Source organism: Anolis sagrei, chromosome 10, assembly GCF_037176765.1.
Source record: "Anolis sagrei isolate rAnoSag1 chromosome 10, rAnoSag1.mat, whole genome shotgun sequence".
Taxonomy (NCBI): domain Eukaryota; kingdom Metazoa; phylum Chordata; class Lepidosauria; order Squamata; family Dactyloidae; genus Anolis; species Anolis sagrei.
Window position 1 is genome coordinate 12,084,120 of NC_090030.1, and position 14,267 is coordinate 12,098,386.

Here is a 14,267-nt window from a genome sequence, read left to right on the forward strand (position 1 = left end):
ACAAATATAAAACCTTGAATTTTTTTTGTGTTATAACTGTTCAAAGATGCGAAACAGATATTTTGTTTAGAATGTAAATCTGTGACATTTATACTACTTAATGCATTACAGTTTTTTCGGAATGAGTAAAACAAACAAACATTCCCAACACTTAATAGAACCGTCTTCTGTCATGCTATGTCTTTGGCGTGTGCCAGTGAGCTTATGCAGTATTGTGTTGAATGCACATACACACAGTGAACAGGCTAGATCTATGAACTATGCTGTATATACTAATGTGAAGTGGAGAGTAGACCAGGCTTAGGCAAACTTGGGCTCTCCAGGTGTTTTGGACTTCAACTCCCACAATTCCTAACAGCCTACCGGCTGTTAGGAATTGTGGGAGTTGAAGTCCAAAACACCTGGAGGGCCCAAGTTTGCCCATGCCTGGAATAGGTGGTCCTAGGTTGCCGGAAAAAGGGATACTTTCATTCCTGAATACATCCCTATCCATTTAACCGTCGCAAATCTCCTTTGAGCATCACTGCAGGCTGTTTTCAAAGTTTAATTCCTTGAGAAAGGCCAGGAAAAAAAATATTTCCAGTCTGAAACACATTGGTCTGCTTCCAAGATGAAAATATCTCTATTTTCTCTACTTTGGAGACTATCAACAAGAGGGAATTGCACTTATCGCACGACGTCGTTTTTCTGTTTTTCTCCCAGTGGGAAGCAAACTTGAATGAAAAGTAACACCTCCACCTTCGTAACTCCTCAACAGATGGCAGTACTGGTATCCGGCAGGTACTGGCTTGTTCAGTAGACGCTCCCCTACAGTTCCATTTTGGCGGGAAGCTTTAGCATTGAATGGTTGTGTTGTTAAAGTGCGAAGTATGGAATCCTGCGCAGATGGTCGATCAATGCGATTTTAGCAATATGCAGTTATTGAATTCTTGACAGCAGAAGGTGTTACCTCAAAGAAGATTCATCAGAGAATGCAAGCTGTTTATGATGATTGTGTTGATGTGAGTACTGTGTGTTGTTGGGCAAGTAAGTTTAAAGATGTTGAGGTGACACCTTCTGCTGTCAAGAATTCAATGACTGCACATTGCTTAAGTCACATTGACCAACCATCTGCGCAGGGTTCCATACTTCGCACTTTAACAACACAACCATTCAATGCTAAGGCTTCCCGCAAAAATGGAACTGTAGAGGAGAGTCTACTGAACAAGCCAGTACTTGCTGCATACTGTACTGCCATCTGTTGAGGAGTTATGAAGGTGGAGGCATTACTTTGTATTCAACCCTCATACATCACACCCATCCCTGCCTTATGTGATAGTTCCCCAGACTCTCTTCCACATCACATCCATTAGATGTTACTGGTTCTCTTTGCTTTTTTAGTGTACTCACCAATGTTGGCACAGGAACGTGTTCTGTCCAGTCTGTCTGTCCAGCAGGCATTCCCAAGCTTTCAAGGAGCATTTGAGCAAGTAGCACCAATATTGATGTGCATAAGTTGGTGCAATTGCTTTGTAGGTAGAGGGTCCCAGGTTCAATCTCTGACACTTTGAGGTAAACATGATGAAGTAGTTTTGGAACAATTTTAGGCAGGTCTCAGTCATCAAAAATAACATATTGCTGTGTGCCTTCAAGCTGGAGTCCACTTGAAGGTATCCTTCAACAACTACTACCAATTTGTCCCATTCTGTAAAGCTGCTTTTCTGTTTTGGGAGGGGAATAGAGTGATGCCCCATGGGAATTGCCATTTTGCATCATGGCTTGCCATCCGTACCTCTGATAGATTACTCTAGCTCTGAATTGAGAGCCTACAGAAAGAGCTATCTGCTGTTGACTTGGGAGCTTGGGAACGTGCCATGTGGGAGTATCCCAATGGAGGAATTCAGCCAAAAATGTGTATTAAATGAATAGTTATTGGGGTTGAAAGTTAACTAGAAAATACCAACCAGTCTTGCAAATCTGACAGATCCCTTCATGTTTGCATCGGCATGTTTTTTGTATGAATATCAAAACTGTGCTCTGGGAATGAAATTGTACTGTGAGGATGTAATTCACTCCATGTGCCATCTAAAGTAGTGCAAAAAAATATGTAATGCTAAAAAGTGTACTGATCACCTCTATTTGTAGGTCATTAGTCCTTATGTTGACGAGTGCCTTTGGGTATTTGGGGAAAGAACATTAAAAAATGACCTGCTTTTAACCCATGTGTCTCTGTGCTTTCTGAAAAACATATATTTCTAGTACAATGTGTCTAGTACAATGCTTCAGCCATATAACTTTTGGAAAGGCATGATATAACAATGGCAGCCGGGGTAGTAGAGAGAGAGAAAGATTTTTAAATTAAAATTCTTATATGGGAAAATATAATCCCAACGCTGCTTCACCAAATTATAACAATGACACCACCACTACAGACTAGCTCACCAAAATACAGAGGGAGTATAGTTGCTGAACCAACTGTATATTTAAAAGTTAGGAACTGGGAACCACTGGAACTGAGACTTAAAACAATTCTTCAAAAAATTTCCGCTGCCACCATATTAATAATAAACAGGCTGAGGTATTATTGAGAGGTTGTTCAGTAACACACTCTGTGTCACTATAGTTTTCTTTGAGGCTGTTAAAAGCTGATTGGAATAACACTTTGACCACAAAGGTATTCACACTGAGGCTGGTATAAATTGATAAAAATAACAAGAACGTTTATTTATCAGGCTTGAAATATTCAGGTACAAATGCTTAATGGTTTCAGTAAAATACTGGCATAAAAAGCTTGTGGTTGTGTAGAGTAAAGATCTTAAAAACTTCTGGGTTACAAGTCTTAAAAGTTTCAACACAGAAAATTACTTCAAGAAATGAATCTCTGAACGTAACTCCCAAAATCCCCCTTAGGAATCTAGCCAAAAACCGGAACTAGTCTTCCTTAGGAAATGGACAGACCACTGACAAGGTGCTGCTCCACACAGTATTCTAGCTATATTCTCGATAGCTATTCTGAATACTACACCAAAGACTGACCCAAATTTCTTCTTCAAAAACCCAAACTGCTCTCGCTAACACCCACACTTCTTATCTCTACCCTTTCCAAACTTTGACTGGCCAACTGGGAACTCAAACCTCAGTTTTAAAGTCATATTTTTCCTTTAGATCACTTAGGCTCTGCCCCATCTTCCTAACCAATCCTAGCCTTCTAACTTTCCCTTCTAGACTTGAACACCCCCCCTTAAGGCAAACCTAACCTAAAATGTCTCCCTTTCCCTGTCTCCCTTTCCTAAAATGGATGCCATGGCTTCAGCAGGCCCACTTCCTTAGGCTTTTGCCAGCTAACTAAGGTAAGGGATTCATTACACATGACCTTTTAGAAATCACAACCTTTTGGGAAACCAGAAATCTCCATAGCCTTTTGGAATCGTGACCCTTTTGGAGATTAATTGGCATTCACACTATTTGGACTAATCATAACCATTTCGTAAAGTATGATATTCCTGAAAAGAGTTAAATACTCATTTGTGTGAATCTTCTCCTTAGTGGTAAATATTCACTAGTGTTCATGCGAAGCAAATTAGGTTTCTCAGTTGTTAGACTGATATACCTGGTTATTTCTCTGAACTGTTAAGAACAAAGATATGCCAATGTAAAAACTACATAGATCTTCAGAAGTGTTATTTTGTAGCGGCAGATAGGAGAGATAATACCAAGAGCAATCCTTTCTGGGAGGAAGAAAAGTACGTTTATTTTCAGCTGAGACTCTGGCGTGAAATTATGTCCAAAAGCCAACCAGAGTAAGGATAAAGGCGTTGACTTTCCCTTTTATACATCTTCAAATGTAGGCAAACAAAGACACATGCTTCTACATACCTTAACATCATCAAATATACGATAAATTATTGGATTGGGCAACGGAAACAGAAACTGTAAAAAATTGTATGATTAGATGGGCCCAAAATGTGAGAAGGCCAATCCATTTGAGGGAATGGGATATGATTTGGAACAAAAAAAAATCAAATATACTTATGCGATGAATTTAAAAGAAAACCTGTGGAAGATGTTCCACAGGTGGCATATGACACCAAAAAAAATAGGCATAATGTACAAAAATACAGACAACAAATGTTGGAAATGCCAAGAAGATGAAGGTATGTGATGGACTTGCAAAAAAGCACAGGAATTTTGGAAAAAAAATACATATAGAAACTCAGAAGATCTTAGAAATTATGTTTCCAAAAAAGCCCGAATATTATCTATTAAATATTACAGATTTGGCTATTAATTTGGACCAAAATAAAGATATATTATTGACATATTTAGCTACAGCGGCAAGAATAGTTTATGCGAAACATTGGAAACTGGGGGAAATCCCAGATGTAGAGAGTTGGTTGATCAAAATTTTAGAGATTAAAGATATGGATAAACTAATTTTTCTACTGAAAAAAAACTCAGGAAATCCAATACGAAAGACGGATTGGTCTCTCTTTGAAAAAATATATTGAAGAAAAGAAGAAGGAATATGGACGATGAAGAAAAAGTATCCAAAGGATGAGAATGTAGCGAAGTCTCAGAATGGAAGTCAACAATGTATATATTAGGCCTGGGTAACAACGCAAAAATTTGTTTCTAAAATCGATTTGTATTTGGGGTTTTTTTTGTTTCGATATTTAAAATAATTACAAAATTTTCCTTTTAAAAAGTTCGATATTTACGAAATTTCGTAAATGGTAAAAAATTAACAAATCGATTTCTGAAACAATAACGAATCGATTCGTTAATGGCGGACGCGACCGCGAAATACGCTAAAAAACCTCCAAAAACTTCTGAAGCTTCCCTCTCCCTCTGTTCTTGACTGTTGGTGTGATATTATAATTTTTTTTCACCAATTAAACCATAAAACTGGCCCAGACATGCGGAAATAATAACGAAACGACCTCAGAACAATAACGAAACGAATACAATAACGAAATACGAAGCATTTACAAAACATGTTTAAAAATTCGTTTTTTAAAAAAATTGCTCCAGAATGGTTCGTTATCGTTTTGTAATTGAAAAAATTAACGAATTATTAACGAATTACGAATTAACGAAACGAAACCGCCCAGCCCTAATCTCTGTGTGTGGTGGGTTTTTTTTCCCTTTCCTTTTGCATTTGTTATTTAGGTAAATCTCTAGAAACTTTCTTTTCCACCCTTTACTATTTCTCATTGTTCTCACTCTTTCCCTGTAAACTTTATAATATTTGGAAACACTAATAAAAATTTATTTCAAAAACAAACATCATCACTACGTCACTTTAGCATCATAGAAATATCAAATTATATCTTCCAACATGCAAGGGGCATGTCTCAGTATTTTTTTCAAAAGAGCAGCTTACATCCATCATGGGTCTACTTTTGACCTGTCAGGAGGGAGGGAGATAAACTCCTTTACTTTTTACTTATATCTGTCGGTACCAGGACTTCCTTATCTCTTCAACTGGAATGTTCACCTCCCCTTGGACACAGATCCTTCAGCATCCCTTTTGTCCTGTCAGCTTGGCTTCCTAATACAGAGAGAACCTGATTTTTTTCTACATTTCAGTGCTCCTAATGTATATACAATATATGTATAAATATCTATATTTCCAATATCTCCACATCAATTTCAGTTGCCCAAAATGCATATACTCTCCCGTAAAATATATTGCTTTTAAATCACTCTCAAGAGACCAAAAATAGGCAGTCTTTGTTAAAAGTAACATTGTTACATTGTCCTCGTGGGTGAAAAAGATATTGGCGTCCTCGTGGACAACAAGTTAAACAAGAGCCAACAATGTGATGCGGTGGCAAAAAAAGCCAATGGGATTTTGGCCTGCATCAATAGGAGCCTAGTGTCTAGATCTAGGGAAGTCATGCTACCCCTCTATTCCGCTTTGGTTAGACCACACCTGGAATATTGTGTCCAATTCTGGGCACCACAATTCAAGAGAGATGTTGACAAGCTGGAATGTGTCCAGAGGTTGTTGTTCATTTGTTCAGTCGTCTCCGACTCTTTGTGACCTCATGGACGAGCCCACGCCAGAGCTCCCTGTCGGCCGTCACCACCCCCAGCTCCTTCAAGGTCAGTCCAGTCACTTCAAGGATGCCATCCATCCATCTTGCCCTTGGTCGGCCCCTCTTCCTTTTTCCTTCTACTTTCCCCAGCATCATTGTCTTCTCTAGGCTTTGCTGTCTCCTCATGATGTGGCCAAAGTACTTCAACTTTGTCTCTAGTATCCTTCCCTCCAATGAGCAGCCGGGTTTATTTCCTGGAGGATGGACTGGTTGGATCTTCTCGCGGTCCAAGGCACTCTCAGCACTTTCCTCCAACACCACAGCTCAAAAACATCTCTCTTCCTTCGCTCAGCCTTCCCTAAGGTCCAGCTCTCACATCCGTAGGTTACTACAGGGAAGACCATGGCTTTGTCCAGAGGAGGGCGACTAAAATGATCAAGGGACTGGAGAACAAGCCCTATGAGGAGCGGCTTAAGGAGCTGGGCATGTTTAGCCTGAAGAAGAGAAGGCTGAGACGAGATATGATAGCCATGTATAAATATGTGAGAGGAAGCCACAGGGAGGAGGAGGGAGCAAGCTTGTTTTCTGCTTCCCTGGAGACTAGGACGCAGAACAATGGCTTCAAACTACAAGAGAGGAGATTCCATCTGAACATGAGGAAGAACTTCCTGACTGTGAGAGCCGTTCAGCAGTGGGACTCTCTGCCCTGGAGTGTGGTGGAGGCTCCTTCTTTGGAAGCTTTTAAACAGGGGCTGGATGGCCATCTGTCAGGGTTGATTTGAATGCAATATTCCTGCTTCTTGGCACGGGGTTGGACTGGGTGGCCCATGAGGTCTCTTCCAACTCTTTGATTCTATGATTCTATGTTGATTTACTTAGAAACTTTATGTATTCAGCATACAGGTACATTTCTTATTGGCTGAGAGTTTAAATAGTAAGTTCTCTAAAGCATGTCCACATGACAAACCCTTTATTCGAACTCATGGTTTTTGTACTTTGTTCTAGCGCATCCAATTTCTTGCTAGACATCGCTCTGCTGTCATGAACATCATGTGCTCCATATGCTCACTTATTTATACAAGAAGGAAGACATTGACGCTTTCAGATCCACCCACAGCTGTCACTGTTGCTGTTTTCTCTGCTGATTCTGTGACACACTACTATTGCATGACAACACACACTAAAAACACTTCTTTTGGTTGTCTCGCTGACTTACACTTGTTGCAGGATCAGTAAGAGTCTGAAATGAGACCTCCAGTTTTACTTAACTTGAGCATACATTTTCTCGATGAATAATTTCTATAGCATAACATAAGATACTGATACTTTGAATAAGCTTTACGTATCTTGGCCATTGTTGTGATTGGTCATTGGGCCAAAAATAGTGCTGGGTTTGTTGATCTTTCTGCTCAGTTTCAGGGCTCTTCCTAACTCCTACTTGGGAGGATACAGTACGACTGATGTTTAAGTCATTTCCAATAATCTCATCATTGGACAATAGGAAGATATCTGTGCCATTCTCTTAATAGTCATGTCTTAAAAATATTTTTCATTAGAATATACATATATCCCTGTCTGTCTGCTCATCTGCCCATCCATCCAGGAGAATATAACATCTAGGGCAGGGGTCCTCAAACTTTTTAAAAAGAGGGCCAGGTCACAGTTCCTCAAACTGTTGGAGGGCCAGATTATAATTTGAAAAAAAAACATGAATAAATTCCTATTTATTTTATTTTATTTTATTTTATCATATCAGTATCAACCAGACAATTGTATTACATTTTTAACAAATTTTTAACAAACAGACAAAACAGAGTTTGCAAGCTTGGTAGTTGATTAAATGTGCTTTGACCAGTCTCTGGCCACTTGGAGTGCCTCTGGTGTTACTATAAGAAGGTCCTCCATCGTGCATGTGGCAGGGCTCAGGTTGCATTGCAGCAGGTGGTCTCTGGTTTGCTCTTCTCCACACTCGCATGTCAAGGATTCCACCCTGTAGCCCCATTTCTTAACATTGGCTCTGCATCTCATGGTGCCAGAGCGCAGTCTGTTCAGCGCCTTCCAAGTCGCCCAGTTTTCTGTGTGCCCAGGGGGGAGTCTCTCATTTGGTATCAGCCATTGATTGAGGTTCTGGGTTTGAGCCTGCCACTTTTGGACTCTCGCTTGCTGGGGTGTTCCAGCGAGTGTCTCTGTAGATCTTAGAAAACTATTTCTTGAATTAAGTCGTTGACATGCTGGCTGATACCCAAACAAGGGATGAGCTGGAGATGTCACTGCCTTGGTCCTTTCACTATTGGCTGCTACTTCCCGGTGGATGTCAGGTGGTGTAATACCGGCTAAGCAGTGTAATTTCTCCAGTGGTGTAGGGCGCAGACACCCTGCCATAATGCGGCATGTCTCATTAAGAGCCACATCCACTGTTTTAGCGTGGTGAGATGTGTTCCACACTGGGCATGAATACTCAGCAGCAGAGTAGCACAGCACAAGGGCAGATGTCTTCACTGTGTCTGGTTGTGATCCCCAGGTTGTGCCAGTCAGCTTTCGTATGATATTGTTTTTAGCACCCACTTTTTGCTTGATGTTCAGGCAGTGCTTCTTGTAGGTCAGAGCACGGTCCAGGGTGACTCCCAGGTATTTGGGTGTGCTGCAATGCTCCAGTGGGATTCCTTCCCAGGTAATAATCCTCAGAGCTTGGGATGCTTGTCTGTTCTTAAGGTGAAAGGCACATGTCTGTGTTTTAGATGGGTTAGGGATCAGCTCGTTTTCCCTGTAATAGGCAGTAAGAGCACCTAGAGCTTCGGAGAGCTTCTGTTCAACCATCTCAAAGTTCCCTGTTTGAGCAGTAATGGCACGATCATCAGCATTTTCTGTGTGCAAGAAATACATTTTTTGCATTCATACAAAAAAGTTGTTTTAGCACAGAAAAACGACAGTGTGGTCTAGGCAACAGTTGCCATCCTGGCTTGAAGTAGATATTCCTCAAAGAACATGAACATATGGGACAAACTATACAGGAGGAAGCATTCCATAAGGGACCCGGATCTAAACCATGTAGGAATTTTAGAGGTAAATAACATCCTTGCAGATTACTGTTGGCATCTTTGCAGCTTCTAGAAAAAAACCTGGATGCATCTCCATTGATTACCCCGCTCTCCAACCACACAGAAATAATTGTGTGTGAAGGATGTGTTTAACCTGCATGGCTTAATATGTGACGTTGGGAAGATTCAGGTCATTGCAGAATCTCTGTCTCCATAAAAGAGTGAGCTGAAACTATGCCATCATGACTCACTATCAGGAGTGTGAAGACCTCAATCGCAGATGCAAGTCATCCCTTAATGTTGTCAAGTTTGAGTGACACACCTATCTGTGTGAACCAGCTCTGACTTTACAGAAAGCAGGGTGATCACAAGCATCATGCAGACCCCAAAGTAAAATAGAGCTCACGCTTGAATGTTCACCTGTTATTTCTTTATTTACGACATTTATACGCCGCCCTTCTCACCCCGAAGGGGACTCAGAGTGGCTTACAAGATATCTATCTATCTATCTATCTATCTATCTATCTATCTATCTGTCTATCTATCTACACACACACACACACACACACACACACACACACACAATATATATTATATTATTAGCATAGTACAATATCAGTATTATATATTACTATAATGTACTTTACCATTATATTGTAATATTGTTAGTAATATTACATGTAATATAAAATATATAATTATATCATTATTATTATATTGTATTACATTATAATATTATAAATATTATATGTATATACAAAATATTATATTACATTACATTATATTATATTAATATACTAGCCGTCCCCTGCCACGCGTTGCTTTGGTCCAGTCTGGTGATCTGGAAAATAAAGTAATGAGAAAGTGTTTGTTTCTAATATATGCAATTTCTTTTTGCTTGTGGGTAAACAATATTTCTTGCTGTTTCTTTGTCAGTGTTGATGTGGAGATTGTCTGGTTTGCCTACTCTGGAACATGCAACATAGAATTGTCCTTCTTGGTGTCCCTTTCAAATTTATGAGACTATATATGTGTGTGTGTGAATCATATCTATCTCTATCTATGGCTGGATGGCTCTTTGTCAGGAGGGCTTTGATTACGTTTTCTTGCCCTGTTGAAGGGAGTTGGACTGGATGGCCTTAAGTACTTTTTGTTGGTCATGGAGGGTTCTGTGTGGGAAGTTTATCCCAGTTCTGTCGTTGGTGGGGTTCAGAATGCTATTTGATTGTATGTGAACTACAAATCCCAGCAACTATAGCTCCCAAATTTCAAGGTCTATTTCCCCAAACTCCATCTGAGTTCATGTTTGGGCATATGGAATATTCGTGCCAAGTTTGGTCCAGATCCATCATTGTTTGAGTCCATAGTACTCTCTGGATATAGGTGAACTACAACTCCCAAACTCAAGGTCAATGCCCACCAAACCCTTCTACTGTTTTTTGTTGGTCATGGGAGTCCTGTGTGCCACGTTTGGCTCAATCCCGTCATTGGTGGAGTTCAGAATGTTCTTTGATTGTAGGTGAACTATAAATCCCAGCAACTACAACTCCCAAATAACAAAATCATATTTTTAGTGCTGTTCACTCCTTGGGTTAGTAGGTGTCTTGTGGCCAAATTTGGTGGCAATTCATCCAGTGGTTTTTGAGTTAGGTTAATCCCACAAATGAATATTACATTTTTATTTATATAGATTAGCATAGCACAGGAGACTCGCAGGTTCGAATCCGGGGAGCGGTGTGAGCTTCCGCTGTCAGCCCCAGCTTCTGCCAACCTAGCAGTTCAAAAACATGCAAATGTGAGAAGATGGATAGGTACCGCTCCGGCAGGAAGGTAACGGCGCTCCATGCAGTCATGCCAGCCACATGTCCTTGGAGGTGTCTACGGACAACGCCGGCTCTTCGGCTTAGAAATGGAAATGAGCACCACACCCCAGAGTTGGACACGACTGGACTTCATGTCAGGGGAAACCTTTACCTAGCACAGGAGGCAAGGTGGAACTGTCCCCTGGCCCCCTCTCTCTTCACCCTGGCCCAGAGCCGCAGTTGGTGCTGGGGGGAGGGGGTCCCCAACTGTGCAATTAAAACTGTCAGGCCACCAAATGCTAATCAAGGTGACCAATTGAAACATTCACACCTAGCTCCAACAGACAAGAGTTCTTTCTCTAACCTTGGACCTTCTAAAGCAGTGGTTCTCAACCTTGCTAATGCCGTGACCCCTTAATGCCGTTCCCTATGTTGTGATGACCCCCAACCATAATATTGTTTTCGTTGCTACTTGATACCTGTCATTTTACTACTGTCATAAATCACAAGGTAAATATCCGATATGCAGGATGGATTTTCATTCACTGGACTAAATTGAGCACAAATACCCAATATGCCCAAATGTGAATGCTAGTTGGGTCGGGGGGAGGATTGATTTTGTCATTTGGGAGTTGTAGTTGCTGGGATTTATAGTTCACCTATAATCAAAGAACATTCTGAACTCCATCAGTGATGGATTTAAATCGAATTTGGCACACAGAATGCCCATTTTATTTGATGCATTTATTAACCGCCATTCTCAGCCCTTTAGGCCGACCCATGACCAACAGAAAACACTGGAAGGGTTTGGTGGGCAATTGACCTTGAGTTTGGGAGTTGTAGTTCATCTATATCCAGAGGAGTGCCGTGGATTCATGCAATGATGGATCTGGACCAAACTTGGCACAAATACTCAATATGCCCAAATGTGAACACTGGTGAAGTCTGGGGGAAATAGGCCTTGACATTTGGGAGTTGTAGTTGTTGGGATTTATAGTTCACCTACAATCACAGAGCACTCTGAACTTGACCAACAATAGAATTGGGTCAAACTACCCACACAGAATCCTAATGACCAACAAAAATTACTATGTTTTCTGATGGTCTTTGGTGACCCCTTTGACACCCCCTCACGACCCCCTCAGGGGTCCCGTCCCCCAGGTTGAGAAACACTGTTCTAAAGATATATAAACCCAATTTTCCTAGTTTCCAACAAACCTCACAACCTCTGAGGATGCTTGCCACAGATGCAGGCGAAACGTCAGGAGAGAATGCTTCTAGAACATGGCCATACACCCCGAAAAACCTACAACAACCCAATTAAAACTGAGTAGGTTAAGTCAGGAACCTATGGTGTCCTTTGGTGAAAAAAATCAGTGCGTCTTCATTCAGAGGATGCTCCCATTAGAGTTTAATCATTGGCATCAATCAGTTGGCAAATTTGCAGAGAGCCATCTTTCGACCAAGTCCTCTTCGTTCATGTCTCACGTGTACTATTTCTAAACAGGCTCAACGAAGAACTTAATTTCAATCCAGTCGACTGCTCCGATGTTTACAGATTTCCCAAATGATTGGGAGGCGGTAAATAATGCATGTGAGAGTCACTGTGACCCAGGGAACAAAGACGGGAGAGACGAGTACATCTATTGCGATGGGCTCTGCAGAAGACGTAAAGAATTTCATTAAGCGGCTGAGTAAGAATTGAGAGCTGAGAGCTGGAAGTTAATAGTCACCAATGACAAATCAGACGTGAATGGATGAATAGTAGTGATCAAGAGTAATAACAATAGATTAAATTAATGAATAAGAATTTGACCCAGAACACTAAAGCGACAGAATGTCATGCACATTTATATCTTATCAAGCAGTGCTATCTAGTGAGCGGGGCTGGATATTTCTTCCAATGTGTCCAATTTCTTCTTTGTGTCCAATTCTGGGCACCACAATTCAAGAGAGATATTGACAAGCTGGAATGTGTCCAGAGGAGAGCGACTAAAATGATAAAAGGTCTGGAGAACAAGCCCTATGAGGAGCGGCTTAAGGAGCTGGGCATGTTTAGCCTGAAGAAGAGAAGGCTGAGAGGAGATATGATAGCCATGTATAAATATGTGAGAGGAAGCCCCAGGGAGGAGGGAGCAAGCTTGTTTTCTGCTTCCCTGGAGACTAGGACCCAATGGAACAATGGCTTCAAACTACAAGAGAGGAGATTCCATCTGAACATGAGGAAGAACTTCCTGACTGTGAGAGCCGTTCAGCCGTGGAACTCTCTGCCCCGGAGTGTGGTGGAGGCTCCTTCTTTGGAAGCTTTTAAGCAGAGGCTGGATGGCCATCTGTCAGGGGTGATTTAAATGCAATATTCCTGCTTCTCGGCAGGGGGTTGGACTGGATGGCCCATGAGGTCTCTTCCAACTCTTTGATTCTATGATTCTATGGGCCAGAGTCCAGAAATAAAATTTGGACCCAATAGGAACCAGAGTTGCTAGAATTGCACGTTGGACTGCCAAATGATTAGAGAAAAGTTCTCTCTAGAAACCTCTAAGTTTCCAAACCTTCCTAATGCCACAACCCCTTAATACAGTTCTTCATGTTGTGATGAACCCCAACCATAAAATTATTTTCGGTAATTTCTCTACTGTTATGAATCGTAATGTAAATATCTGATATGCAGGATGTGTTTTCATTCACTGGAGCAAATTTGGCACAAATACCCAATACAAATTTGAATACTGGTGGGGTTGAGAGGGATTGATTTTGTCATTTGGGGGTTATAGTTGCTAGGATGTATAGTTCACCTACAATCAAAGAGCCTTCTGAACTCCACCAATGATGGAATTGAATCAATCTTGGCACACAGAACTCCCATGACGAACAGAAAATACTGGAAGGGTTTGGTGGGCACTGGCCTTGGGTTTTGGAGTTGTAGTTCACTTACATCCAGGTAAAGCACTGTGGACTCAAACAATAATGGATCTGGACCAAATTTGGCATGAATACTTGATATGCCCAAATATGAACAGTGCTGGAGTTTTGGAAAAATAGACCTTGACATTTGGGAGTTGTAGTTGCTGGGATGTATAGTTCACCTACAATCAAAGAGCCTTCTGAACTCCACCAATGATGGAATTGAATCAATCTTGGAACACAGAACTCCCATGACCAACAGAAAATATTGAAAGAATTTGGTGGGCGCTGGCCTTGAGTTTTGGAGTTGTACTTCATCTACATCCACGTAAAGCACTGTGGACTCAAACAATAATGGATCTGGGCCAAATTTGGCATGAGTTTTGGAAAAATAGACCTTGACATTTGGGAGTTGTAGTTGCTGGGATGTATAGTTCACCTACAATCAAAGAGCATTCTGAACTCCACCAACGATTGAATTGAACCAAACTTGGCATACAAAACTC